The 26464-nt window shown below is 38.4% G+C and overlaps 1 protein-coding gene across 1 annotated transcript in view; it reads left to right on the plus strand.

Annotated features, from left to right (window-relative positions):
* The first annotated feature begins 280 nt into the window (after positions 1 to 280).
* The window catches only part of Znf81 (zinc finger protein 81), a 116488-nt gene continuing 90304 nt past the window's right edge, over positions 281 to 26464 (plus strand). The window contains exon 1 of the mRNA XM_010606408.2: positions 281 to 340. The gene's annotated coding sequence lies outside the window, so the exon portion shown is untranslated. The remainder of the gene's footprint in view (positions 341 to 26464) is intronic.

Consider the following 26464-nt stretch of genomic DNA (forward strand, 5'->3'; position numbering starts at 1 on the left):
GGTGTGGGATCCAAGCACAGCCTTTCAGGACCCATATGTAGAAGTTCTCTCAAGTTTCCTTGAGATTTGGACAGCATAAAAGGACATAGATGCCAAGAAGAGCTCACTGTTGTGGCTTTCCTCATGATAACCCACCCTGCTTTTTCCAGGGTGTTCTTTTATCTTGTTTTTTCCATTTGCTCAGCGTAAGCTTGCTCTACAGAGCCAGTTTCTCCCTCATGCTCACTTTCACTTTTGTCACTGCTTTTTGCTTATTCCATTCATTTCTTTGTCCTAGATGAGAACTTGGAATCTAACTCCAGAAGAAGCAAGCAACCCAGAGCCCAGTAATGTTTAATTGGTGAGCCACTTTTAGAAGAATCTACCTGATAACATTTGGGTATAGCCAGGAGATTGTGATAACAGCTGGATCATAGGGTAGATCTATTTGTAGTTTTTAGAAACCTCCATGTTACTCTCCACAATGGCTGCACTACTTTACATTTCTACCAATAGTGGATTAGAGTTTTTTTTTTTTGATGTTTATATTATATGTATTTTTATCTCTTTAGTTATATTTATTATTTTTTTATTTTTTTCAGCTTTAATTGAGTTTATTAGTACATTTTAGGGATACAGTACAGTTACAGTCATTGTTGGGAATTTGTACCTCTACATGACAGGTCTTGGTTCTCATTTTTTCCCCTTGTCCCTGCCCTCCCTTCACCCCCTCCTCCCCTCCCCATCTACAAACACTTTATTTCCATCTTTTCATTATCTCACATTTTTCCACACCTCCGCCAACATTTTTTTTTCTTTGAGTCAGCGTCTCCATATGTAGGTTACACTGGCCTTGAATTCATTACTTAGTTTAGGTAGACCTGGAATTTGATGTGAGCCTCCTGCTTCAGCTTCAGGTATGCACTACTTCACCCAAACACTTTAAAAATACCATTCTAACTCAGATAAGATGTTATCTTGTTGGATTGATAATGCTTTTCCTACAAAGTTAATGATATTGAGCATTTGTTCATGTTTTGTTGGCCACTTTCTCTCTCTCTCTCTCTCCCTCTCTCTCTCTCTCTCTCTCTCAACCAGGGAGCACTGACCTATTTAAAATTTTATTTTGAGAAAGGTCACACAAAGTTTCTCAGGCAACCTCAAACTCCCTGGCCTTCTGCCACAGCCTCTGGAGTAGGTGGGATTACAGGCATGTGTTTATTTATATATTTTTTGGACTTCTTTATATATTCTGCATATTATCCCTCTGACAGATAAATAATTGGCAATTTTTTCCCATTGTGTAGGTTGTCTCTACCCTGTCAATTGTTTCCTTTGCTGTGCAGAAACTTATTAGTTTGATTTAATCCTATTAAAGGCAGCTAAGTTAGATAGAAATTAATAGGCAGTCAGAGAGGGATTGGGCCCTTCACGGAGTCAGCACAGAAGACAAAACATCAAAATTGTGGTTCAAGGCAAATCTGAGGAGAGTCAGGTCTTAAGATGGAGATGTGATGGCCCAACCTGCAAGCCCCCTAGAGATAAACAGCAGCTTGAGATTATGTTGTAATAAGCACCCCCTGGTCCAGTGATCCCAAATAGGGCATTAGACACATAGGTAGGTGACCAGAACACCCTGATCCATACTCCCATCCATTTCTAGGAATGCCATTGTTCTTTCCACATTAGAAATTATAGATGAGCTAAAGTTAATGATGTTCACCATATACCCTTGCTATATGCCTCACTTCCCTATTGGATCAATATTAGCTAAGCAACTATACTTGTAATTCTATAGATTGATTGTAGTTTGGCCCATAGCAACATGATTGTAGTTTGGCCCATAGCAACGCACCCACATTGTACCCATGTGATTTTGCTGTGTAAACTATCCTTAGACAGAGCCTCAGCAACACACTTTTAGAACCCCTTCTATCAGGAGCTTTCTGTCAATAAACCTTTTCTACTGTTAACTTTCTTTGTCCTCAAAATTCATTCTTTGATGTCAAGACACATGAACTCAGCACATCTGACCTCTTACAGGTTGGGAGATATTTTTCCCCATCCCAGAGTGGAGATCCCACCAAGATCTTTGGAAGGAGGCAGGAGTTGCTTTTGCTTCATGGCACCCCGTTAGTATATTTTGACTGGATCATGACTTGTTTAGGTAATTGAGTATTGTCACTCCTGTTTGTCAGTTGCTTACACCTTGTCTTTTTTTGTCAGAATATAATAGGTTTAAATTGAGGGCATGGAAAGATTGTGATGCCATCTATTCATTCATTCATTCATTCATTCATTCATTCATTTATTTAGTGATGCCTTTTATATTTGGGTTTCTTTGATGGTGTACCTTTTGTTTTTCCAACAGGGCTTTGAATTTTTGAACTTCTAATTGGCTTACAGCTCAGTACTCTTGGGTGTGGCTGAGAATTCAGTCAGGGGTGATGGGACAGGTTTTGGGAGTTCACCTTTTATAGAGATGGTTGTAGCTATTATCAGGAAATGGTAATGTGCTTCTCTTTGCAATCCTGAGACTCTTCCATTGCTCCTGAACCTTTAGAAAATGAGTGCTTATTTACAGGTGCACCAAAGATAAGAAACACTTGCTCTCCCATTTGCTCTCTCTTCCCATTTGATGTCAGGAGGTATTCTCTGGGATGTGTAGTGGTCTCAATAGGCCCTTTAGTATAGACCATATACCCCAGATGGGAATTGGAAATCATGCTCATCTAGGAAGATACAGTATAGGGATGTGGCCTACCCAGTGCCTTGAGCAAGTGACTGGCAGGAGAAATTCTCATCCTGAGACCCAAGGAGAGAACTGATCTCCAGGCAACACTGGAGAAAGCTATCTCCAAAGCATGCAAATTTATGAACCTTAAACATTACTGATCTCTCTGTCTCCCTCCCTCCTTCGCCCCCTCTAGCCCCAAATTAGAAAACATTGTTTAGCTCTCTTGATCATTGGTTTACTTTTCTGTTGGCGGTGGTTCCTTTCTTAAACAGGGCTGTTATAGCAAGAGTAAATTGTAGCTTTTGCTTTTAGAAGCATGCTTTAGAGTTGGTAATGTGAGTTTAAGGCATAGGAATGTCAGTTCAGAGGAAGTAGCTGTGGGAACTGGTAAGGGTGGATAATCCAGTCTGACTGATCTTCCAATCACTCTCTAGTTAACACCTACCTACTCTGGAGCAAGGATCCTCAGGGGATGCCCTGAGGCTATATAAAAATAGGCATTAGAAGGAACCCTTTCTCTCCTCCCTTGTTATTTTTCACAAGGGAACCTGTGTGATGAATTCCCTTGCTCCTTTGGACTGTATTCCTAAACACTAGAATTTGGTGAACCCTCAGACTCTAAGAAAGCACCATGTAACGCTGGAGGCATCACAGAAAAAAATTTTTTGAAATGTGCATTATGGCAGGTGTATAATGCTCATTTATTTTTTAAAGTATTTCTATTGATGAATTATTAATTTTAATTTTATGAGTTATATCAGTGCGTACTTAATAGGAAAATAAAATATAAAATAAGATATTAAAATTTTAATATGTAATGAGTGTTTAGAATAAACATCAACATTTTCAACATTAACTGTTTACCTGCTTACAAGATCTAAAAAGTAACGGCAGGGCAGGGAGTACAGCTCAGTGGTGCAGCATCTGCCTGGCAAGAGGGAGTCCCTGCATTCAATTCCTGGTACAAAAAAAAAACAAGTAACAGCAGAAATACATTCCTATGTGAACTACAATGAAAATACAAACAAAACTATCACAGACATAATCTTTGCTTCAGTTATCACACCTAAGGCCATCTTCACACATGACAACAACACATTTCATACACTAGTCTCACACTGGCTGGCCTCTTTTATCAGGAACTTCCTGTTATATCAAACATTGTATACTTAATAGGAAAATAAAATCACTCAAAGAAAATATCAAATATGTAAAGTGTTTATAATAAACATCAACATTTTCAATATCAACTGTGTTTGTTAAATCTAAATAACAGCAGAAATAAGGGCCAGGGATTTAGCTCAGTAGTTCTGCCACCTACCTTTCAAGTGCAAGGTTGATTTCCCGTACCAAAAGAAAAAAAAACACAAAAAAGCAGAAATAAATTCCTGTATGAACTACAATGAAAATACAAACATCTGTGCCACAAAAATAATCTTTTTTTTTTTAGACGGTCTCACTGTGTAGTTCAGACTGACCTGGAACTCACTGTAGCCCAGGCTGGTCTCAAACTCACAGAGATCCTCCTGCCTTAGCCTCCCAAGTGCTGGGATTACAGGTGTGCACCACCACACCCAGCTTACACAAAAATGATCTTTACTTCAATTATCATACCTAAGTTTTCACACATGAGAACAACATGTTCCATACACAAGTATCACACTGATAGCACATGTGTTTTGTTTTCCTGTCTTCTTTGGTAGGACATACTTGACATCTTGCTCGTCTTCCTGTTTTCTTGGGAGGTTCTTGTGATGTTTCACTTATTTGTTCACTGGTCTGCTCCAGAATTCTTTTGAGGAGTTCTTTGGGCAGATACATACTGTTCTTCCTCTGTTGTAATTGATCATTTCTCAATTCTAGTCCCAATCTTCTAAGAAAATTTCTCTGTATGTTTTGTGTTTGTTATTTTCTCTGTAGACTATGAAACTGTCTGGCATGTTTAGGATCAAGTAAAACGCAACCATTAACCAGCGCTTTGTGGTTTGAATGACATCATAGTTGCTGCATAACTCATCAACAATATCTTCTCTAAATGACAATTTCTAGCTTCATTTGACGATTCACAATCAATCTTTGTTTATTGGTTTGTTTTTTTATATAGGGACTTGCTATGTAGTCCAGGCTAGAATGGAACTCACTTTATAGCACAGGCTGACCTTGAATTCACAGGACCCTCTTGCCTCAGCCTCTTGAGTGCTGAAATTACAAGTATGCATCACCATGCCTAGCTTCACTGTCAATCTTATCATTACAGTGTAATGTTGACAGTTGTCTTTCTTTGCCATATAGGAGACCAATATTATGTCTTTCTGAAATCCAAAAATTGTACTGTACGTTTCTCTGTTGTGAACTTGCAACATTTTTTCAGGAGTCTTGGCTTTGTTCTTGCTAATAGTTCTTGTGCTAGTCAACTGGTTCTTTTAGCAAGTATAACATCAATGAACCAATTATTGAAAGTGACACTTGGGTTACTGTTTGAAATAGGTGCAACAATTCTGTTCATTAAGTCATGTAGTTTATTACTCTGTGAATAAGACTTGATGGCTGAGTTCCAGGTTAAATTTCTAAATTTGTGGTATAAAATGTTTTTGCATCTACCAGGGCATATATTTTTATACCATAGTCGGAAGGTTTAATTAGCATATATTGCTGAAAGCTTCAACAACCACAAAATGAGTCAAGTTGTTCATCAGTTGTCATGTATTTGGACAGTGTATAAATTGCTTGACAATTTGAAACAAGGCTTTCAAAAAGTGAGTGAATAGCAGCCAAATTGTTGGACTTTTCTTTCTTGGTTGATATTTTTTCATTAAAACAGAGGCAATTTTGAAGGAGACTAAATCTCTTGACTGTCATTATTGTTCTAAAAATCTCAATGCTCCATCTGTCACTTTTTCATAAATTCTTTAGATTATGACAATTAGAATGATAAAGTTCTACTATGAAGGCTTTTAGTTCAGATGGTGAGGAGTCATGATAAATATATTTTTGGGTATTACTATTGATACATATAGAATATTTTACTTGTATTTTATTAGTAGTTTATTTTAAAACATCTTGTAGCATATTGTCCATTACAATTTCCAACAATGAATCACAATGTTGCATTCTGTCCAATTGATTTCACCCCTGGCAAGAACCTAGCTAGTAACATTTTCTGATCCAGTTCTAAAGTTGGATCATTCAGGTACACATAACCATTTTGTAGCATTTTGATTAGTCAAATATTATTTTTACATTACTGTTTTCTTCCTTATCTAATTGAAGTATTCATTCTGTACTTCTCTATCTGTCATATCTTGCTAACTTCTTTGGCCTACATAATCCAAGTCATCATTGGTAACTGAGTCGCCTGATAACTCACTTTCAACCTCTTCTCAAAGTTGTAAAAGTGGGCTGTCATGTGATACTGTGCTGAATTGGACTAATTCTACAAGAAAAATTAAAACATTAAATTAAAAATTATTAATACATAAAAATGTAACATGGCACATAACATGGGTCAAATTTACCCATTTATACTTTGACACATATCTATATACCTTGCTGTTTTTTGTATCAAGTGAGTGAACACAAAGATTGCTTACTATATTATCCCAGTACAGCTGAGATGCACAGTTGCCTACTTTTATGCTAAAGTACATATTTTCATTAGAAAAGTACGATATGGGCATCTGCGACCCAGTACGAGGAACCAAGGGTTGTAATTGTTTTCTGTACATGTGCATCACCTAAGTCCCCCCTGGAGGAATATTTGAAACCAGAGGGAAGTATTAACTATAATAATATTTTACAACTGGATTTGTTCTGTAAGATGTAAGCCAGCAAAAATCCAGATAACTCTGGTACGTAAGCCTGAAGTTCCTCTCCCTTGTCCTCCATACCCTGAGGCCAAGACTTACTAAGCCAACCATAATTAAAGTCTCTACTGAGCTATATCCATCTCTATCTGATTTATTAAAGCTCCACAGGAGCAATATCCCTTACAGGAGGTGGGTGGAGAGTTTGGCTGTACTCATGTCCATATGTACTTTGCTCTTAGTGATCTCAAACAGATCAAACAAGATCTGGGAAAGTTTTCAGATAATTTTCATAAGTACATTGAGGTGTATAGGGGACTTACTCAGACCTTTGAACTGGACTGGAGTTAGAATACTGGTTTTAAATCAAACATTGACCCCTAGTGAGAAACAAGTGGCATTACAGGCTGCTATTAACCTTTGAGGATGAATATAATAGTGTCCATTTTAAAAGACCAGAAGAGAAACAGCAAGGGTAACTGCTGCTTCCTATTGGGGCCCAGGCGGTCCCTATACAAAATCTCTATAGGCCCACAAACCAGATAGGAGATTGGAATAGGAAACTTTTCCAAACTTGAATTTTTGAAGGCCTAAGAAATATAAGAACTAAGCTCTTCAATTATTCTAAATTGTCACATATTAATCAGAGAAAAGATGACTAATTCCCTGCCTTCTTGGATCATTTAAGAGAGCCCTTGGTAAAGTATATGGCTCTGTGCCCTGATTCAGTAGAAGGACGGACTATTCCTTTTTAAAAAACTTTTATAAATAGATGTTTGTAGTAAATAGTGATTACATTCATTGTGTGGAATTGATATATACCTAACACATCTTAATTCTGTTTTTCCCCATTCTCTACCCCCCTTTTTCCAGAATCAGATTTATTTATTTATCTTATAAGTCCTTATAAAGTTAATTATCATACATACAGATTAACAACCAGACTAATAGGCCAAAAAACACATAAAATACATAAGACAATTATACTAAATCAAGGTACACTTCTAGATACATTGGTCATGCTCTATTATAATAATTTTTTCTTTTTTTATTGTCTTTTATTTTATACTTTATTTATATATTGAGTTTCTCATATAAGACAAACCATATAATATTTAAGCTTGTGTGACTGACTTATTTCACTTAATATCGAAGAATATCCATTTTCCTACAAATGACTTAAGTTTATCCTTCTTTATGGCAGAATAGTACTTCATTGTGAGTAAATACCACATTTTCTTTATCTGTCCATCTGTTGATGGATATACAGGCTGCTTCTGGGATTTAGCTATTATGAATTGTACTGGGTATGCATACATCACTATGGTACGATATCTTTAGCTTTTTTGGGAAGATACTTAGAAGTGGAATATCTGGGTGAAATGAAACCTCTAGTTTTAGTTTTTTGAGGAATCCCCATACTGATTTCCATGGCGGCTATACCAGTTTGCACTGCTACCGACAATAAAGAAAGGTTCCTTTTCTCCTGCAGTCTCTGCAACATTCTTATTAGTTGGTTTCTTAATGATAGCCATTCTTTCTGGAGTGAAATGGTATGTCAGTGTTGTTTTAGTTTGCATTTCTCTAATGGCCAGCGATGTTGAACATTTTTTCATGCCATTCTTATGCCATTTGTACTACTTCATCTGAGAAGTGTCTGTTCATTTCAGATGCCCATTTGGGTGGGGAGGGTACTGGAAATTGAATTCAGGACCTTGCACTTGCCAGGCAGGCATGGCACCACTGAGCTAAATCCCTGGCCAGATGACCATTTTTTAAATTAAGTTTTAAAATTTTGATAGTCTTTTTTTTTTTTTGGCACTGGGGATTGCACTCAGGACTTTGTGCTTGAGAGGCAGGTGATGGCACCACTGAGCTAAATCCTCAGCCCCTAATTTTTTTGAGTTTTTTATATATTCTAGATATTAGTCCTTTTTCTGAAGAATAGGTGGCAAAATTTTTTCTCATTCTGTAGGCTGTCTCTTCAACTGTTGATGCTTTCCTTTGCTGTTTAGAAGCTTTTTAAATTAATGTGATCCCATGTTTTGATTCTTGGTATTATTTGTTGTGTAACTGGGGTTTTGTTCAGAAAGTCTTTGCCTACACCTATGTCTTCAAATATTTTACCTATTTTGTCTTCCAGAAGATGTCTCTCTCTCTCTCTCTCTCTCTCTCTCTCTCTCTCTCTCTCTCTCTCTCTCTCCCCCTCTCTCCCCCTTTCTCTTTTCCTTCTCTCTCTCTCTCTCTCTCTCTCTCTCTCTCTCTCTCTCTCTCTCTCTCCCCCTCTCTCCCTCTTTCCCTCTTTCCCTCTCTCCCTCTCTCCCTCTCCTTCTACTCCTCCCCCTTCCCCCCTCTTCCTTTTGAGACAGGGTCTTACTGAGTATTCCAGGCTAGCCTTGAGCTCACTATGTAGCCCAGACTGGCCTCGAACTCATGGCAATCCTCCTGCCTCCTGAGTGCTGGGATCATAGGTGTGTGCCACCATGCCTGGCCTAGATTAAGAGCTTCTATTCTAATGTTTAGATCTTTCATCCATTTTGATTTAGTTTAGTGCATGGTGAGGGATATAGGTCTAAGTTCAATCTCCAGCATGTGGATAGCCAGTATTTTCAACACCATTTGTTAAGAGGCTATCTTTCCTCCAGTGAAAACATTTAGTCCCTTTCTCAAAGATAAGTTAACTATGTGGGCCTGGAGTTGTTTCTGTGTCCTTTATTTTGTTCCATTGATTCACAAGTTTTGTTTTTGGCCAGTGCCATGCTACTTCTATCACAGTAGCTTTGTAGTATAACTTGAAGTCTGGGATTATGATGTCCCCTGTATTGCTCTTGTTGCGCAGAATTGCTTATACTATTCTAGGTCTCTTCTGTTTCCATATGAATTTTGGGGTTGCTTTCTCTAGTTCTTTAAGGAATGCTGTTGGTATTTTGACTGGGATTGCATTAACTCTGTATAAATACAGTTTTGTAAGTATGGCCTTTTTCTCTGTATTGATTCTACCTATCTAGAAATAAAGGATATATTTCCATTTTCTGCTATCCCTCCTTGTTCTCCTTTTCAGAGTGATAGTTTTCATTGTACAGGTCTTTTACTTCCTTGGTCTTATTGCTTGTACCTAGATGTTCCCCTAAAGCCTCATGTGCTCATAGATATGGATTTACAGAGGTGGCTGGATCTAGGGGATGCAAATGCAGATTAAGGGTGTGTCATACTGGGATTAAGGATGTGGTAAATTAGTCCACTAATTGGTTTATCATCATATTGTGTGTGGGTAATGTGAAGTCCCATTCTGGGTATGTGTGGCGCCACCCAAAATGCTTGTAGCCTTGATGGGATAAAAGGGAAAAGGAAGATTGCTACCGCTGCTGGTTTCTTTACTGCTACCTGCCGCTTTGCTATGGACTGTTTCTCCTCTGTGATGCCCTTCTGCCATGCAACCCTACTTTGGAGCCCGCTGACTCCCCTGACTATCTACTGAAACCTCTACAAACCATGAGCCAAATAAACATTTCCTCCTTGAGCTTGTAGGTGTTGGGTATTTTGTTCTAGTAGCAAGAGAAGTAATAGACGGATTTTGGTACCAGAGAATTGGGATTGTTTCTGTGACTATTCCTGACCATGTGGAACTGGCTTGCAGGAAGAGTTTGGAAAGGTTTGGAGATGCCAGCTGAAGGAGCACCCCTGGAATGGTGTAAGCTGAAATTGGTGGGAGAGTCTAGTCAGAGCTCAGAACACCAGAATACTGTAGAAATGCAGCCAGTAAAGACCAGCCTCAGGAGATTTCAGTTAGGAACAAGAACTGCAATGGAAGTTGGACTTCAGAACATGTGTGTAATACATTGGCAGAAAATGTGTTGGCTTTTTGCTTGTATCCAGAGAGTTTGCAGGAGACTGAGATTAAATATGGCACGCTAATTAATCTGATGGAAGAAATATCTAATTAGGCAGTCTAATATTGAGGTTGTAACATGGCTACTGTTAGGGGTGTTCAGCCAGCGGTACCTTGAGAATCAGGACCAATTGGCCCAACATAATGTTTTAATAAGTTTTGAGTTTGACCACAAAGGAAACTCTAATAAAGTTGCAGACTTCAAAGATGTGGCAAAGAACTTGGTTGCTGAAGTGATTGGCATTAAAAAAACCAAGTACTTTGTAACTTGACAATAGAAAAGATGGCCTGAGGACATCACAAGAACCAACAGGACTCCACCCTTTGCATCCTCAAAATTGCAAAGGTAAGACTGCTTTGAGAAGATAGTCCTACAGCACCATGTTTCAGAATGGTGGCATCCTAGAGAATTTGTTCCTTTGGATTAGGTTCATAGTGCTCAGCAATCTGAACACTCAACCAACACAGCCAAGAGAGAAGGAAGCCTGGCTACTGTTCCAGTGGTGGCAGACCTTTGTATCAATCACGTAGTGTTGGTATTAGGTGTATGCCAAATGCAAGAATTGTGGGGCCAGGAAGACTTCTAGATTTCAGAAGAAGGCTTTCAGATTTCAGAAGGAGGCATGGGAAGCCAGGCAGTGTGCCTCTGAGAGGGCAGTGTGTGAATTTGTGTGAAGCTGAAAGTGCAGAAGGTTGGGGAAGTCTGGAACATGAATCTTGGAGGAAAGTCGCAAAGACTGAGCAAAGCCAGCTCAAGAGAGAAGCCATAAAGGCTATAACCACTTGACTAGGATAATTCTTAAGTACAGTATTTCATTTATCTCGATATTATTGTGAAAGGTATTATTTTTCTAAATTCTAACTCTGAGTTTTTTATTGACATACAGGAATGCTATTAATTTTGAGTGTTGACTTTGTATCCTGTTATGCTACTGAATTTGTTCATTGATCCTAGGTCTTTTGGTCAGTGATGGTGAACCTTTCACAGCTTTCAATGATACAGACAACTCACTGTGGCATGCATGCCATAGGTTCACAACCACTGCTTTTGGTGCAGTTTTGGGGCTCTTCACTGTAGAGGATCATGTCATCTTCACATAATGGTAATTTAATTTCTTCCTTTCCTATCCATATCCCTTTTATATTTTTTCCTCTTGTCTAATGTTTTGAGAATTATATTAAACAGGATTGGTAATCCTTGACCTTGATTTTAGAGGGAAAGCTTTCAGCTTCTCTCCATTTAGTATGATATTAGTGGTTGGTTTGTCATAGATGTTTTTCATCAGGTTAAGATAAACACCTTCTAAAAAAATCAGATAAACATATCCCTATTTTGTTCAGAGTTTTCTTTTTTATCAAAAGTGAATGTTCAATTTTGTCAGTCTTCTGCATCAATTGAGACCCTCATGATTTTTGTCCTTGTTTATGTTTATGTGATTTATTACATATATTGATTTGTGTATGTGGGACCATCCCTGCATCTCTGGAAATAATTCAACTTGGTCATGGTATATGATCTTTTGGATAATTTGCTGCATAATGTTTGCCAATATCTTATTGAGGACTTTTGTGTGTATATTTATTAAAGAGATTGGCCTGTAGTTCTCTTTTTTGGTTGGGTCTTTCTCTGGTTTTGGTATCAGGGTAATGCTTGTTTCTAGGAATGACTTTGGAAGTACTGCATCCCTTTCAATTTCAGTAAAGAGTTTGGGGAGCATTTGCATTAGATCTTCTCAAGTTTTTCTAGAATTCAGCAGTGAATCTGTTGAGACCTGGGCTTTTCTTAGTTGGTGTTATTTTTATTTCTTCCAGTTTCATTGGCTGATTTGGATTATTCAGGATTTTCGTATCTTCTTGGTTCAGATTGAGTAATTTGTATGTTTCTAGGAATTTATCAATTTTTTCTGAATTTTCCATTTTATTAGTGTACAGGTTCTTAAAGTAGCTACCAATAATCTGGGTTTTGGCTGAATCTATTGCAATTTTGATGTTTTTTGTACTGGGGATTGAACTCAGGACTTTGTACTTGTCACACAGGCACTGTGCTGCTGAGCTACGTCTTCACCCCCGCACCGTGAGACAGGGTCTCACTGTGTAGTTTAGGCTGGCCTTGAACTCACTGTGTAGCCCATGTTGGTTTCAAATTCATGGTGATCCTCCTGCCTCAGCCTTCAGAGTGTGGGGATTACAGTTATATACCACCATGCCAGGTTGCTTTAAAAAAAATTTTTTTTTGGTACCAGGGATCGAACTTGGGTCCTTGCACTTGCGAGGCAGGTGGCGGAACTACTGAGCTAAATCCTTGGCCCTGCCTTTTTAAATTTCTAATTGTATTGATTTGGGTCTTTTCTTTCCTTATTTTGGTAGCTTTTGTTTAACCTTTCAAAGAACCAATTCTGATTCATTGATTCTTTGCATTGTTTTTAGTCTCCACTTCATTAGTTTCTAATCTGATCCTTATATATTCCTTCCTTATACAAGCTTTGAGTTTGAATTCTTCTACAACCTTGTGGTACATTATCAGATCACTTATCTGAGCTCACTCTGTTTTTCTGATGTGAGTGTTCACTGTCATAAACTTCCCTCTTAGGACCGCTTTCATTGTCTACCTTAGATTCTGGTATGTTCTGGCATTTTCATTTGATGGTAGGAACTGTCCAATTTCTTCTTTTACTTCATCTGTGACCCACTGATTATTCAAGAGAGTATTATTTAATTTCCACATTTTCTGTGATCTTTTGCCATTGATTTCTAGTTTCATTGCATTATGATCTAATAATATATATGGGATAATTTTAATTCTCTTGCATTTTCTTAAGCATGCTTTATGGGCTAGTACAAGGTCTATTTTGGAGAATTTCCCTTGTGCTGCTGAGAATAATGTGTATTCAGTTGTTTTTGGATGGAACACTCTGTAGATACCTATTAAGTCCATTTGTTCAGTGGTGCAATTCTGATTATTTCTTTATTGATTTTTTTTGTACTGGGGATCGAACTCAGAACCTTGCGCTTGTGAGGCAGGCAGTGGAACCACTGAGCTAAATCCCCAGCCCTCTTTGTTGATTTTTTTTTGTATAGTCAGTCTGTCCATTTGTGACAGTGGGGTATTGAGGTCCCTCATTACAATTTTATTGGAGTTTATCTGATTCTTTGTCCTTTAGTGTTTGTTTTCAAGATTGTGTACACCAGTATTTGGTGCATGTGTCTTTGTAATTATTAATTCCTCCTTTTGAATTGTTGCCTTAATCAATATGTAGTTATCTTTGTCTGTTCTGATCAGTCTTGGCTTTAATCCACTTTGCCTAAAATTAGGATAACAACTCCTGCTTTCTTCTGGGTTCTCATTGTATGCAATATTTTTTGTACTTTTAAAAATATTCCCCTCCTTTTCCCTTGTTCCCCTTCCCATTTGAACATTTTCTTCCCATTTCCCAATATCTATTATACATTTTAGTTCTTATTTCCACTTTTGGTTTCTCACACCGGAGAGAGGGAGGGGAGAGGGGGAAAGGAGGGAAAGGAAAGAAAAAAATGAACACAAAGCTTTTGTAAATAAGGAGGGGAAGAGGGGTTGAAGGGAGGGGAGGGGAATGAGAAAAGTAAGAATCAAGATATATCATGTACAGGTACAAATTCCCTATGATAAATGTGATCAGTATGTATACCTAAAATGTACCAATAAACTTAATTTAAAAAATAAAATAGTCCAACTAGTTTGTGGTAACTTGTTACTGCAGTCCTAGGAAGTGAGTAAATTACTTGTGAGTTCATCTTTAGGCCAGGGATTTAGCTCAGTGGCACCATGCCTGCATGGCAAGTGGAAGATCCTGAGTTAGATTCCCAGTACCAGAAAAAAAAAGTTCATTTTTGCCCCTCATCGTTTGAGATGCCATTTCAATTATATACAAATCTGTTTCTGTATTTGGATCTCTTTCTGCATATTTTACTCTATTTCATTGTTTTTTTAAAAGCTCACATGTCGGTATCACAGAGAAAATAATTCCCAACCTGTTAGATGTCAGATGTACCTGTCATGCCTGACCTGAATGAGACCTTCTTAGCCAGCATGCAACACTCCACAAACAACAGGATACCACGAAAGTAACACAGTGCCCTCAGTAAACAACAGATGACCATAAAGAAAATTTAGGACAGGACATACAATCTTCCTGGCAACAGAAATTCCAGTATTATCTGCACACCTGCACTGACCATCCTTGGAACCTTGACTCCAACCATTTCACATAGACTTCTTAGAATTATAATTCCATCCTTAGACTCTATAAAAACCTAACTTTTCCTCTGGCCAAGCTGCTGAAATCATTCACAACTTCAGCCTGTCTGTATCCAGACAGAATAAATCCAGTCTTTTGTTCACATAAAGCCTGTGTCTGCGTATTCTCTCATGTGCCATTTGAAACAGTGCCAAGTTTGTGTCTCCTGATACAAAAAATGGATTCAAGGATAAAGGAGGTCAGTAGTAGGAAAGGTTTATTGAAAGGAAGCTCCTGAGAAAGGATTAACTACACACACACAGCCCTATAAATCTTCAAAAAGAAAGAAGATCAGTGATAAAGATTAACCTTACCAGGTATAGGAACATACTATAAAGCCTCTATATTCAAAACCTTGTGGTACTGATAGATGACTATGTCAGATAGAGATTAATAGGCAGTCAGAAAGGGATCGGGCACTTAATGTACAGGTTTTCTGTTAGGGAGGAACACTTGGAGGCATCCTAGGAGCTGTTTCTGGATGCGGCCTAGCCCAAAGAGGCAAATCTGAAGAGAGCCAGGCCTCAAGATAAAGACATAATGGGCAGGCCTACAAGCCTCCCTAGAAATAAACAGTAGCTTGAGACTAACATCACCCAGTCCAATGAGCCCAGACAGGGCCTCAGACACAGGTGGGTGACCAGAATATCCGGACCCACACTCCCATTTCATGGTGCTCTGGGGCTCTCTTCTCAAACCAAAGTCTTTCACCAATGCAATTTTGAGGCTGCAAAGGGTGAAGTCCTGCTGCTTCTTGTGATGTCCTCAGGCCATCTCTTCCTTTTGTATTTCTCTACTTTAAAAAATCATTAATTAGGTTTATTGATACAATTTAGATGTACATAATGATCACATTCATTGTATGGACTTTGTACCTATACATGATATATCTTGATTCTTATTTTTTCCCATTCCCCTTCCCTCCCCTCTACCCCTCTTCCTCTTCTTATTTACAAAAGCTTTGTTTCCATTTTATCTTTCTTTTCTCATTGTTTTCTTTTCCCTTCCTTCCTTTCCCCTCTCTTCTCCCTTGGTTTCATTTAACCCAGCCATGCCCCTTCTCAGTATTTTCCTGAAAGAATTAAAAGCATCATACCACACCCATGTACACCCATGTTTATAGCAGCACAATTTGTAATAGCTAAATCTTTGAAACATCCCAAATGACCATCAACCAATGAATGGTTGAAGATGTGCTTTTTTATACAAGGAGTGCTACTCAGTCATAAAGAAGGATAACCTTGAGACATTTATAGCTAAATGGATGGATCTTGAGATCATACTCTTAAATGAAATAAATCAGACACACATGTAAATATTGCATTGTTTCTCTGAAACAATGAAGAACTGAAAGTATAAATAAGGATCAAAACATATAAGAGATATTGTGAAATATTAAGGAAAATGTTCACATGGGAAGGGCTTCTTTTCTATTGTCCTCTTCCTTCTCAGCAACTGAGTTCTCCTTTGCTCCTTCTCTGAAGACCACACCTTTACTCGAGCTTTCTTTCTGGCTAAACTCAAAACTTGTGTGATTTCTCCATCACAACCTGAGTGTTGACTGATGGGTGAAAGCCTTCTCACATTCATTGTACCCATAGGTTTTCTTCCCAGAATGAATAATCTGATGTGCAAAAAAGTATGACTTCTGAATGAAGACTTTCCCTTACTTAGTGCATACTTAGGCTCTCGTCCCAGTGAGAAATTTCAGGTGAGGAATATGTGGCTGAAGACTAGCTTGTTGACTAGCTTCACGGATTGTTTTGCCTATATGAGAATTGACATGGTTAACGTAAGAAAAGCTGTGAGAAAAAATTTGACCCTAACTGATAATCTCAAGATTTTTCTTGCATTGCTTTTATTAGGACTTGTAAGTTTAAATTATGCTCCAAACTCTTTCCAAATGAATCACATTTAAGGGACTTTTTAAAAAAATTACTTGATATGGGCTTATGTAAATTGTGTTTCCAATGTACTTATATTTAGAATCTTCCTCCAATGTGTCTTGTTGATGAAAGCAAATGGCTCTGAGACCTATTTCAGTTTTCCTTATATCTCTCCGTCTGGTTATCATCTTGCCAATTTTCATTAACAATGGAAACAATGAATTGTCTCTCTTTGATTCACCTACTGTCTCATTCTTTTTCAGAAATTCACTGTGGTAGAGTTTCAATTACACACTTCCTTCCTGAAAGGGAAAAAAGTAATATCAAAGCACAGAAGAATTAGCCAAGTATAGAGGGACTACAGGCAACTGATTCAGGTTGTACACAAGGAAATCAGATGATGGGGGGGGTCCTTATTATATGCATGCACTTGTATCACTTAGGACATGCCAGGCACTGGGCTAAGTGATACATAAGTATAGACAGTTATACATTTAAATTCATTTGGCTATCATGACTTCCCACAGTAGCCTACACTGCATTTCCCAGACATAGTGTGTACTTTTATTTTCTTTCACTCTTGTTCTGCCCAAGTTCACTCTGCAGAGCTTTTCAAATAAACTTTTGGCACCGTTAAAAATTAAATAAATTCATTTAATCCTTAATGCAAACATCTGAGGTAGAGAATGGTATACCTGTCTTTATTTTTTTAGTTTTCTTCCTCATTGAGTTTATTGGTACATTTTAGGTATACAGTACAGTTACATTCATCATTGGGATCTTGCACCTTTACATGACAGGTCTTGGTTCTCATTTTTTCCCCTTGTCCCTGCCCTTCGTTCACCCCTCCTCCCCTCCCCTTTACAAACACTTCATTTCCATTTATTAATTTTCTCATATTTTTTCTTTCCCCTTATTCCCTTTCCCCTACCCTTCCCACTTTCCCTACACCTTTAGCCCCTTTCTTCCTATTTCACATTGTCCATTATATAATTAGGATCTTATATATTATTATAGTTTATTCACACCAGAGAAACTATTCTGTGTTTACACATGTGTGACTAATTTATTTCACTTAGGAGTATATCCTCAATATGTATCCATTTTCCTATGAATGAATCTAATTTCTCATTCTTTATGGCTGAGTAATATTCCATTTTATAGAAAAAGAAGGAACTGTGCTGGGCATGGTGGTACACCATGACAGCACTCACACTTGGGAGGCTCAGGCAGGAAGGTCACGGTGGGATCAAGGCCAGCCTGGATCGCATAGTGAAACCCTGTCTCAAAAAACTGAAAAACAAAAAAATAAAGGAAGTAACTGAAGCCAGTCCTGGTGGTATGAGACTGTAATCCCAGCATTCTAGGAGGCTGAGGCAGGAGGATCACAATTGTGAACCAATCCTGGGAAATTTAAGGACTTAGTGACATCCTGATTCAAAATAAAAAGAGCTGAGGATGTCTCAGTGTGAAGGCCCTGGGTTTAATTCCAAGTACCAGAAAGAAAGAAAAGAAAAAAGGAAAGAGAGAAAGGGAGGAGGAGGAAGGAGTAGAGCAGAGTGGAAAGGGGAGAGGGGAGGGGAGAAAAGAAAAGAAACAACTGAAGCTCAGAATGAGTAAATAATTTGTCCAAGATGATATGAGGAGTATATAGGATAGATTGGATTTAAACCAAGATGGCTGGTCTCCACTTGAATAAATTACACCCTTACTATATTCTACCAAGTTTTAAAATACTAAGAATAATCTCACCATGAAATCCACTTTGTTTGCCTTTTTAGTGAAGCTAAAATGACCTTGAGCTATCCCCAAATCTTCACTATTCTTTTACAATTATGCTGTACTTTTATGTCCATAAATCTCCTTTAACTTATTTTGTAGACCTTAAGCATGCTAATTCTTAGGCATGGATTGAGAACTTCTACAAACTTTGTAGTTCATTTAGCATATACACACATCTTTTATGGCAACTGACAGTATTTAGTTATGACTACTAATCTTCAGTGTAAGAAGTTTGTGCCTACGCTGAAAATACCATCTTTACTACTGCTGAGCCCTCTGATTTCATAAGCAGAATATGAATGGAGTTATCAGTATGAAAAAAATAGTTATGTGGATGAGTTTGCATGCCACTGGATATAAACATCTACTCCAAAAAAAATCTAGTTTATTCCCAAATCCAATGATTTTACTACTTTTCCAAGCAAAATTTCAATTAAAAATATAAACTAATAGTTGTTCCATGTTCTGACTTTCCATGGGATAAAAGAGGAAAAAGGGGACAATATATTAGATGCTGGAATAATTAAGGGCCAAATTGTATGGGACAGATGAAGCCTGTATCTGAACCAGCAGAGCCCTAAATAACCAATAGCTAAGCTGCAAAGAGAAATTTACATTTAGGAAACATTAAGGAAAATGAAAAAAAAATGAAACTGAACATGAGTTATAGAAGATATACAGATACAGGGTTCAACTGGAAATATGTGGCCTGTTATCACAAGAAGAGCTTAGTTATCATGTGCTACATAATAGGGAATGACATGAAATTTAAGAAAGCTTGTACAAGATAAATGTCATGGTTAAGATAGTACAGTATGTCACCAAAAGTTAACGTGTAAAAAATAACTTCAAAGGAATCAGACACATTAAGAATAGAATAATCCAAACGTGAAAAAGTACGGATTTAATTTTAGATGACATACATAGGATTTGCAAAGAAAGGACATTTAGCTAATAATTTAAAAAAGAAAGAAAAGGGTAGGAATTCTAGAGTGAAAAGCCAAAAAAAAAATCTTTAGGGTCCAGAAGAATTTAGGAGGTAATAAAATTTTGATTTTGGCTATGACACATGTACTGATTCACTGAAGTGAAGGAACTGAGTGACTGAGAAACATCATTTTACATAGGTAGATATGGTAGTATATAGTTATAATGCAAGGACTAAAGGCACATGAGTCAATAGAATAGGACAGTAAAACACCTATTCAGAATGGATGGAAGACGTATTTCTAGTCTGTTTTCCATTGCTATAACAATATACCCAAGGGTGGATAATTTGCAAAGAAAAGAGGTTTACTTGGCGCAAGTCTGGAGGTTCAAAAGCATCTCACCAGCTTCTGTCCATGGCATTATACCAAGAGCAAGAGTGATCAGATGGCGAGACAGGAAGCCAGAGAATGAGAAGAGGCCTATCTTGCTCTTTTTATACCAACCCACTCTTGTGTAAAATAGCTTACTCTGCTAAACCAACATTAATCCCTTCCAAAGGTGGTACCTCCAACTAGATCTCTCACTAGATCTCACCTTTTAAAGGTTCCCCCTTTTCCTAATACTGTCACATTTAAGATCAATACATTAAAGCTGGGCGTGGTGGCTCACGCCTGTCATCCCAGCACTCGGGAGGCTGAGGCAGGAGGATCACTGTGAGTTCAAGACCACCCTGGGCTACATAGTGAGTTCCAGGTCAGTCTCAACTACATAGTGAGACCCTGTTTTAAAAAAAGAAAAAAAAAGATTAATACATTAATCTTTGGGGAACACACCCAAGCCATAGCAATTCCTTTAATGAGGATACTATATGATAGGAAGAGAAGAGTATAGTAGGGCCCTAGTTAAGGACCCCTCAGCTAGAGAGAATGGAGGCAGAAAAGTCTATAAAGACAAGAAAAGGTACAAATTGACAAGCAAAAGACAGAAGCTTCTGTGGTTAGAAATGGATATAACAATAGGAATAAGCAATTTACCAAAGGGAATCACACTGATAACATATAATTAGATGTTCAAAGTAGGTTATTATAGCAAAAATAGAAGTAAGACATGGACAGCGTGAAGTCAGCAGTTGGGGCTGTAGTCTGTGGTGGTGAAGAAGAGTACAGATTTTGATGGGAATGAGGTAAGGCTGTTCTGAGAAGCTAGAGAGGAAATGATGTGAAAGGGGATTAAGCCAAGCAAGTGATCTTGAAAGAGTCCATGAAAACCTGGATGTGCAGGACTGAGCCTGAGGCCATGGGAGAAGGCAGGACACAAGTGCACAGGCTGTGAGGGAAAGGGAAAACAAGAAAGGGCAGTCCTTGAAGAAGCAGCCTGGCATGGAGTCCATAGTATGAGGACCAGGAGAGAGGAAGCAGACTCCTCTTTTGCCAAAAAGCCAAGTAAAGAAGACAATGTTGACAAGGGTTCTTTTGGGTATCTGAGGGGCTAATGCCAACAATCTCCGAGCAACTCCAGAAGTTTAGAAATGTCAAGATGTATCTTCAGAGCATTTAAAAGGCATGGTCCTCTCCTAGGAACAGTGAGGTTTATTTTCATGTCCTTCATCTGCCTGAGTCACATTTCCCTGACCAGCTCTGATGTGGGGCTTTCCTCCTTCGACTTTCATGGGCCCTGTCCTCACTCCAACTTAAAGATAGCTTTCGATTTAGGAATTTGGTACCCTCCTAACAGGACACAATACAGGATTGGGGTGCAGCTGGGTGGATGTCTGGGCCATGCAATAATACTTGCCATTAGATAGGAAAATATCCATGTTTCACTAGGATACAGTCATAATCACAGGTATAAAAAGGGACTGAAAACTCAGCCAAATCAAGGACAACACATCACACCCTTCAGGTATTCTTGGGCACTCAGCAGTTTAGAAAGGCACCCCAGTGAGGCACCTAGTAGACACAGAGGACACCTGTGCTGTTTTTCCACTATGTCCAGGCCATTGCTTAACTGAACACCTTACAGAGACCTGATGATCCACAATATTTTCCTCTCTTTAGCTTTCCTTTCTGCTGTTCTATCCTGCAAATTCCAACCACCTTTCCCTACCTACCTGGGCTGTCATCTCGGTCTCTTCAACTCCTGGAGATGCCAGGATCCACCTGGTTTCCTCTTCTATCTACTATGGCCTAGAAACTTGCTCCAGATAGTAAGTTGGGGCATTCCCGGGGATGACCTTGTTTCTCATGGATCGCTGACCTTCACTGCTTGATATCCAGTATCTTGAGAATTCTATTTCATGTAATTTGTGTCTGTAGCTTTTTCACATGGAGGGAAAATCCATTTTCTTACTTCACCTTAGTCAGAGGTAAAATTGTGACCATATTGTTTTAAAAACAGGGTCTTGCTCTGCTGCCCAGGCTAGCCTCAAACTCCTGGGCTAAAATCTGTCCTCCCATATCAGCCTCCAAAGTAGCTGGGATTATAGGCAAATACAGCAAGAACTATATTTTAGAATCACTTGTATTTGATATGAAGCTGCTCATTCTTTTTTCTGGTGCTGGGCCTAGCAAGCACTCTGCCATTGAGCTACATCCCCAGCCCCTTTTTATTTTTCTTTGATACAAGGTCTCACTGAGTTTGCCCAGGTATGGCTTGACCTTGTGAGCTTCCCGCCTCAGCCTGCCAAGTAGCTGGGATTATAGGCATGCACCACTACATCTGGATTCTGAAGGTATTTTGTCGTACTGGGGATTGAATGCAGGAGTGCTGTATCACTGTGTTACATCTCTAGCCCTTTTTATTTTTTATTTTGAGACAGGGTTTTGTTAAATTGCCCAGGCAAACATGTCAGCCTATAATCCTAGCACTCTGGTACACTGAGGCAGGAGGATCACAAATTCTAGCCCAGCCCAGGCAATTTAACAACTGAGTGAAATCATGTCAAACATTAAAAAGTGATGGGGTGTAGCTCAGTATAAAGGCCCTGGGTTCAATCCCAGTACAAAAAAAAATTGACTGCCTTAGTCTTCTACAGTCCTAAATTAAAGCCTGCAGGTAACTTTATAATTAGATTCACAACACCAGAACTCACTGATCAATCTTAGCACATAAAGGTATTTAGAAATATGGACCTCCTGGGGAGAGGCAAGAGAAGGCACACAACACTACTTATGAAGTATTTTTGCCCAAGAAAACCCCATATCAAAATGTAATCTGTTTAAGCCTCTAGAGGTAAGTAATGGCTGACATTAAATGTGGAAGACAGAGGAATATATTCAGTAGTCTTGCAAGGTAGTCAGGTAAGTCCAGACTATAGGGCCTTCTACAGGTCAAATGCCCCTCCTCTCTCTGTATCATTGTCTCTGACACTCCCCACTTCATCCTTCCTCCTTCTTTCCCTTGTTGCCCCGCTCCTTTCTTTCTTTTGCAGTGCTGGGAATGAAGCCAGGGTTTTTTGCATGCGAGGCAAGCACTCTACCACTGAGCTATGGCCCTAGCCCAAATATATTTTTAAAAGATGTTTGTCAAATACTGTATGTACATCTGTTTTTTTGTTCTTTTAGCTTTTTTACTTTTTAATTAACATATAAAATGTACATAATTCTGGGATACACTGTGAGATACACACACACACACACACACACACACACACACACACACACATATATTCTCCCAGGGTAATTAGCGTTTCCATCTCCTTAGTACTTCTTTATGTTTGGAGCTTTTGAGCTACGTTCTTCTAGTTCTTATAAAGTGTATAATAGGTTGTTGTGAGCTAAAGTCATCCCATTGTGCTATAGGATACTAGAATTTCTCTCTCCTGTCTAGCTATGCTTTGGTATCTAACCTTTTCCTATTCCCCTATCTCCACCCCTCCCTGCCTCTAGTAGTCACTGTTCTACATTCAGATGAATGTTTTAGTTTCCACATGCAAGAAAAACATGTCAGCCTATAATACCAGCACTTTGGGAGTCTGAGGAGGATTCCAAGTTCAAACCCAGCCTAGGCAACTTAGCCTATGCCAAAAAATTAGAAAGGGCTAGGGATTTAGCCCAGTATGAAGGCCCTGGGTCCAATCTCCAGTATAGAAAAAAAGATTATATTTGTCTTTTTGTGTTGGGCTTATTTCAACATGATGTGTTCCATTCATTTTGCTGCAAATGACAGTTTCATTCTTTATGGCTAAAGAATATTTCATTTTGTATATATGCACATTTTCCTTCCCCCTTTCTTAATGCTGGGGCTCAAACCTAGGGTCCTACACATGCTAGACAAATACTCTATAGGACTGTGGGTGTAACTCATAGAGCATATCCTTAGCTGTATATTGCATTCTCTTTATCCACTAAACTGTCAGTGGTCACCTAGGTCAATTATATATTTTACCTATTATACTGCAATAAAGATGCAATTCTGGGTATGTCTTTTGAGTGCAGATTTTATTTCCTTTGGATATACCCAGGAGGAGTGAAACTGCTCCATGTTATGGTAGATCTACTTTCAGTTTTATTAGGAACCTCTGTAATGTGTTGCATAATGGTTGCATTAATTTAAATTACCGCAAGTGGTATCTGATAATTCCCTTTTTTCTGCACACTTTCTGTCATTTGTTATTTTCAAATTTCTTGACTCCTGTCTTAGCAGGAAAGATATCAACCTAAACAGTCAATAGGTACCATTAGGTACCACAGTATGGTGGGGACTTTTAATATTATAATTGCTTTTGAAATCAGCAAATAAAAAAATCGAACCTTAAATACTGCTCAATTAAATAATTCAAAATCTTCAATCAGAAGACACCCATTTTTAAGCATACCATGCCTACAATCTTCATCGCTTGCCCATAGTTTTTCAGTTGCAAAAATGAGTTGATTCTGTAAAGACTCAGTTTCTATCCCCAGTGGACACGGCCCAGTGAAGTCAGCCATGGAGTATTAGCTGAGAAAAAGGAGGGCCTCTGTGCAGTGCTTGAGGACCATGTCATAGTCCTGCCTCTTCAGTGACTCTCATGCTTGTTCGCATGATTTTTCAGCTCTTCTGTCTTCCATGACTCGGACAAAAATCCTGCAGTTCACTGCACTGGGTATCACCGAAATAGCCAATCAGAGCTCTTTATAATTTCTTACACATCTCACCAGCACTGTAGTTCATTAGTGATTAATTACTTCATCCAATTCCTGTCATTACTTTGTACAGCATGTTGGATCAACTTGTCACCTATATCTTACTTATTTTTCCCATTCTCCTTCTCTCCCTTCAACCCTTCATCTATTCCATTTTAAAAGGTTTGTTTCTATTCTTTTCCTTCCATTCTCTTTTTTCCCCTTTCCTTTTTTCCCTTTTCCTTCCTTGTTCCTCTTCTCATTCAAATAGGTTCTTCCTATTTTCCAATATTTATCCACCATTATCCTCCTTAATTACACTTTGAGTTTCTCACACAAGAGAAACAATGTGATATTTAAGCTTGTGTGTCTGATTTATCTCAAGATCATAGTCTTCAGGTGCATCCATTTTCCTACAAGTGACTCAAATTTATTCTTTGTGACAGAACAGTACTCCATTATATATAAAAATCACATTTCCTTTATTCATCTAGTCATGGGCATATGGTATGTTTCCAAGATTTAGCTATTATAAATTGTGCTGCTATAAACATGCATATATTACTAAGATATGATGCTTTTAACTCTTTCAGGAAGATACCTAGAAAAGTGATAGCTGGGTCAAATGGAACCTCTAGTTTTAGTGTCTTAAGAAATCTACACACTGATTTACACAGTGGTTGCACCAGTCTACACTCCCAACAACAGTGAAGAAGGGTTCCTTTTTCCTCACAGCCCCTCCAGCATTTGTTATTGGTTGATTTCTTGATAGCAGCCATTCTTTCTGGAGTGAGATGAAATCTCATCATTGTTTTAATTTGTATTTCTCGAATGATCAGTGATGTTGAACATTTTTTCATGTATATATATTTGCTGTTTCTTCATCTGAGAATTGTCTTTTTATAGATGCCCATTTTTGGATTGGGTCTTTAAAATTGGGGGCTCTGATTTTTTAAAAGTTCTTTATATATTCTAATAAGTACCTTGATGTTTTTTTTCTTTGAGACAGGGTTTCACTATGTAGTTGAAGCTGACTTGGAACTCACTGTGTAGTGCAGGCTGGTCTCGAACTCACAACGATCCTCCTGCCTCAGCCTCCTGAATGCTGGGATTACAGGCATGTGCCACTATGCCTGGCTAATGAATTACCTCAGTCCCTAGTTTTATTTATTTATTTGGTATTGGGGATCGAACTTGGGACCTTGTGCTTGCGAGACAGGCAGTGGAACTACTGAGTTAACTCCCTGGCCTATATATTCTAGATAGTCCTTTCTCTGATGAGTAGCTGGTAAGTATTTTTTCCCATGTTGTGTGTTGTCTCTTCACTCTATTGTTGGTTTCACTTGCTGTACAAAAGCATTTTAATAAGATGAGGTCCCATTGTTGATTCTTTGTGGCATTTCCCATGCAGTCTGGGTTTTGTTCATGGAGTCTTTGCCTACTCCTGTGTCCTGAAGCATTCTACCTATTTTCTCTTACAGCAGATTTAGTGTTTCTATTTTAATATTTAGATCTTTGATCCATTTTTAATTGAAGTTACTGCATGGTGAAAGATATGGGCATAGTTTCGATCTTTGACATATGGAAAGCCAGTTTTTTCAGCACAATTAAAGAGGCTATGTTTCCTCCAGTGAAGGTGTTTGGCTCCTTTGTCAAAGATAAGGTGGCTATGTCTGGAGTTGTTTTTGCATCTTCTAGTCTGTTCTATTGATCTTTAGGTCTGTTCTTTTGCCAGTACCATGCTGTTTTATTTTTTTAAATCACAGTAGCTTTGTACTATAATTTTAGGTCAGGTACATGATATCCCCTACCTTTCCTTTGTTGCCCAGAGGGTCCTTTGCTATTCTAGGTCTCTTTTGGTTCCAAATGAATTTTAGGATTTTTTTTCTAATTCTGTGAGATATGCTTTTGGAATTTTGATTGAGATTGTATTAAATCTGTATAACAATTTTGGAAGTATGGGTATTTTCCCCATATTGGTTCTTCCTATCCAAGAACAAGGGATGCTGGGCGTGGTGGCGCACGCCTGTAATCCCAGCACTCGGGAGGCTGAGGCAGGAGGACCACTGTGATCAAGACCAG

This window comes from Fukomys damarensis, unplaced genomic scaffold, assembly GCF_012274545.1.
Source record: "Fukomys damarensis isolate Sample0158 unplaced genomic scaffold, DMR_v1.0_HiC HiC_scaffold_39, whole genome shotgun sequence".
Taxonomy (NCBI): domain Eukaryota; kingdom Metazoa; phylum Chordata; class Mammalia; order Rodentia; family Bathyergidae; genus Fukomys; species Fukomys damarensis.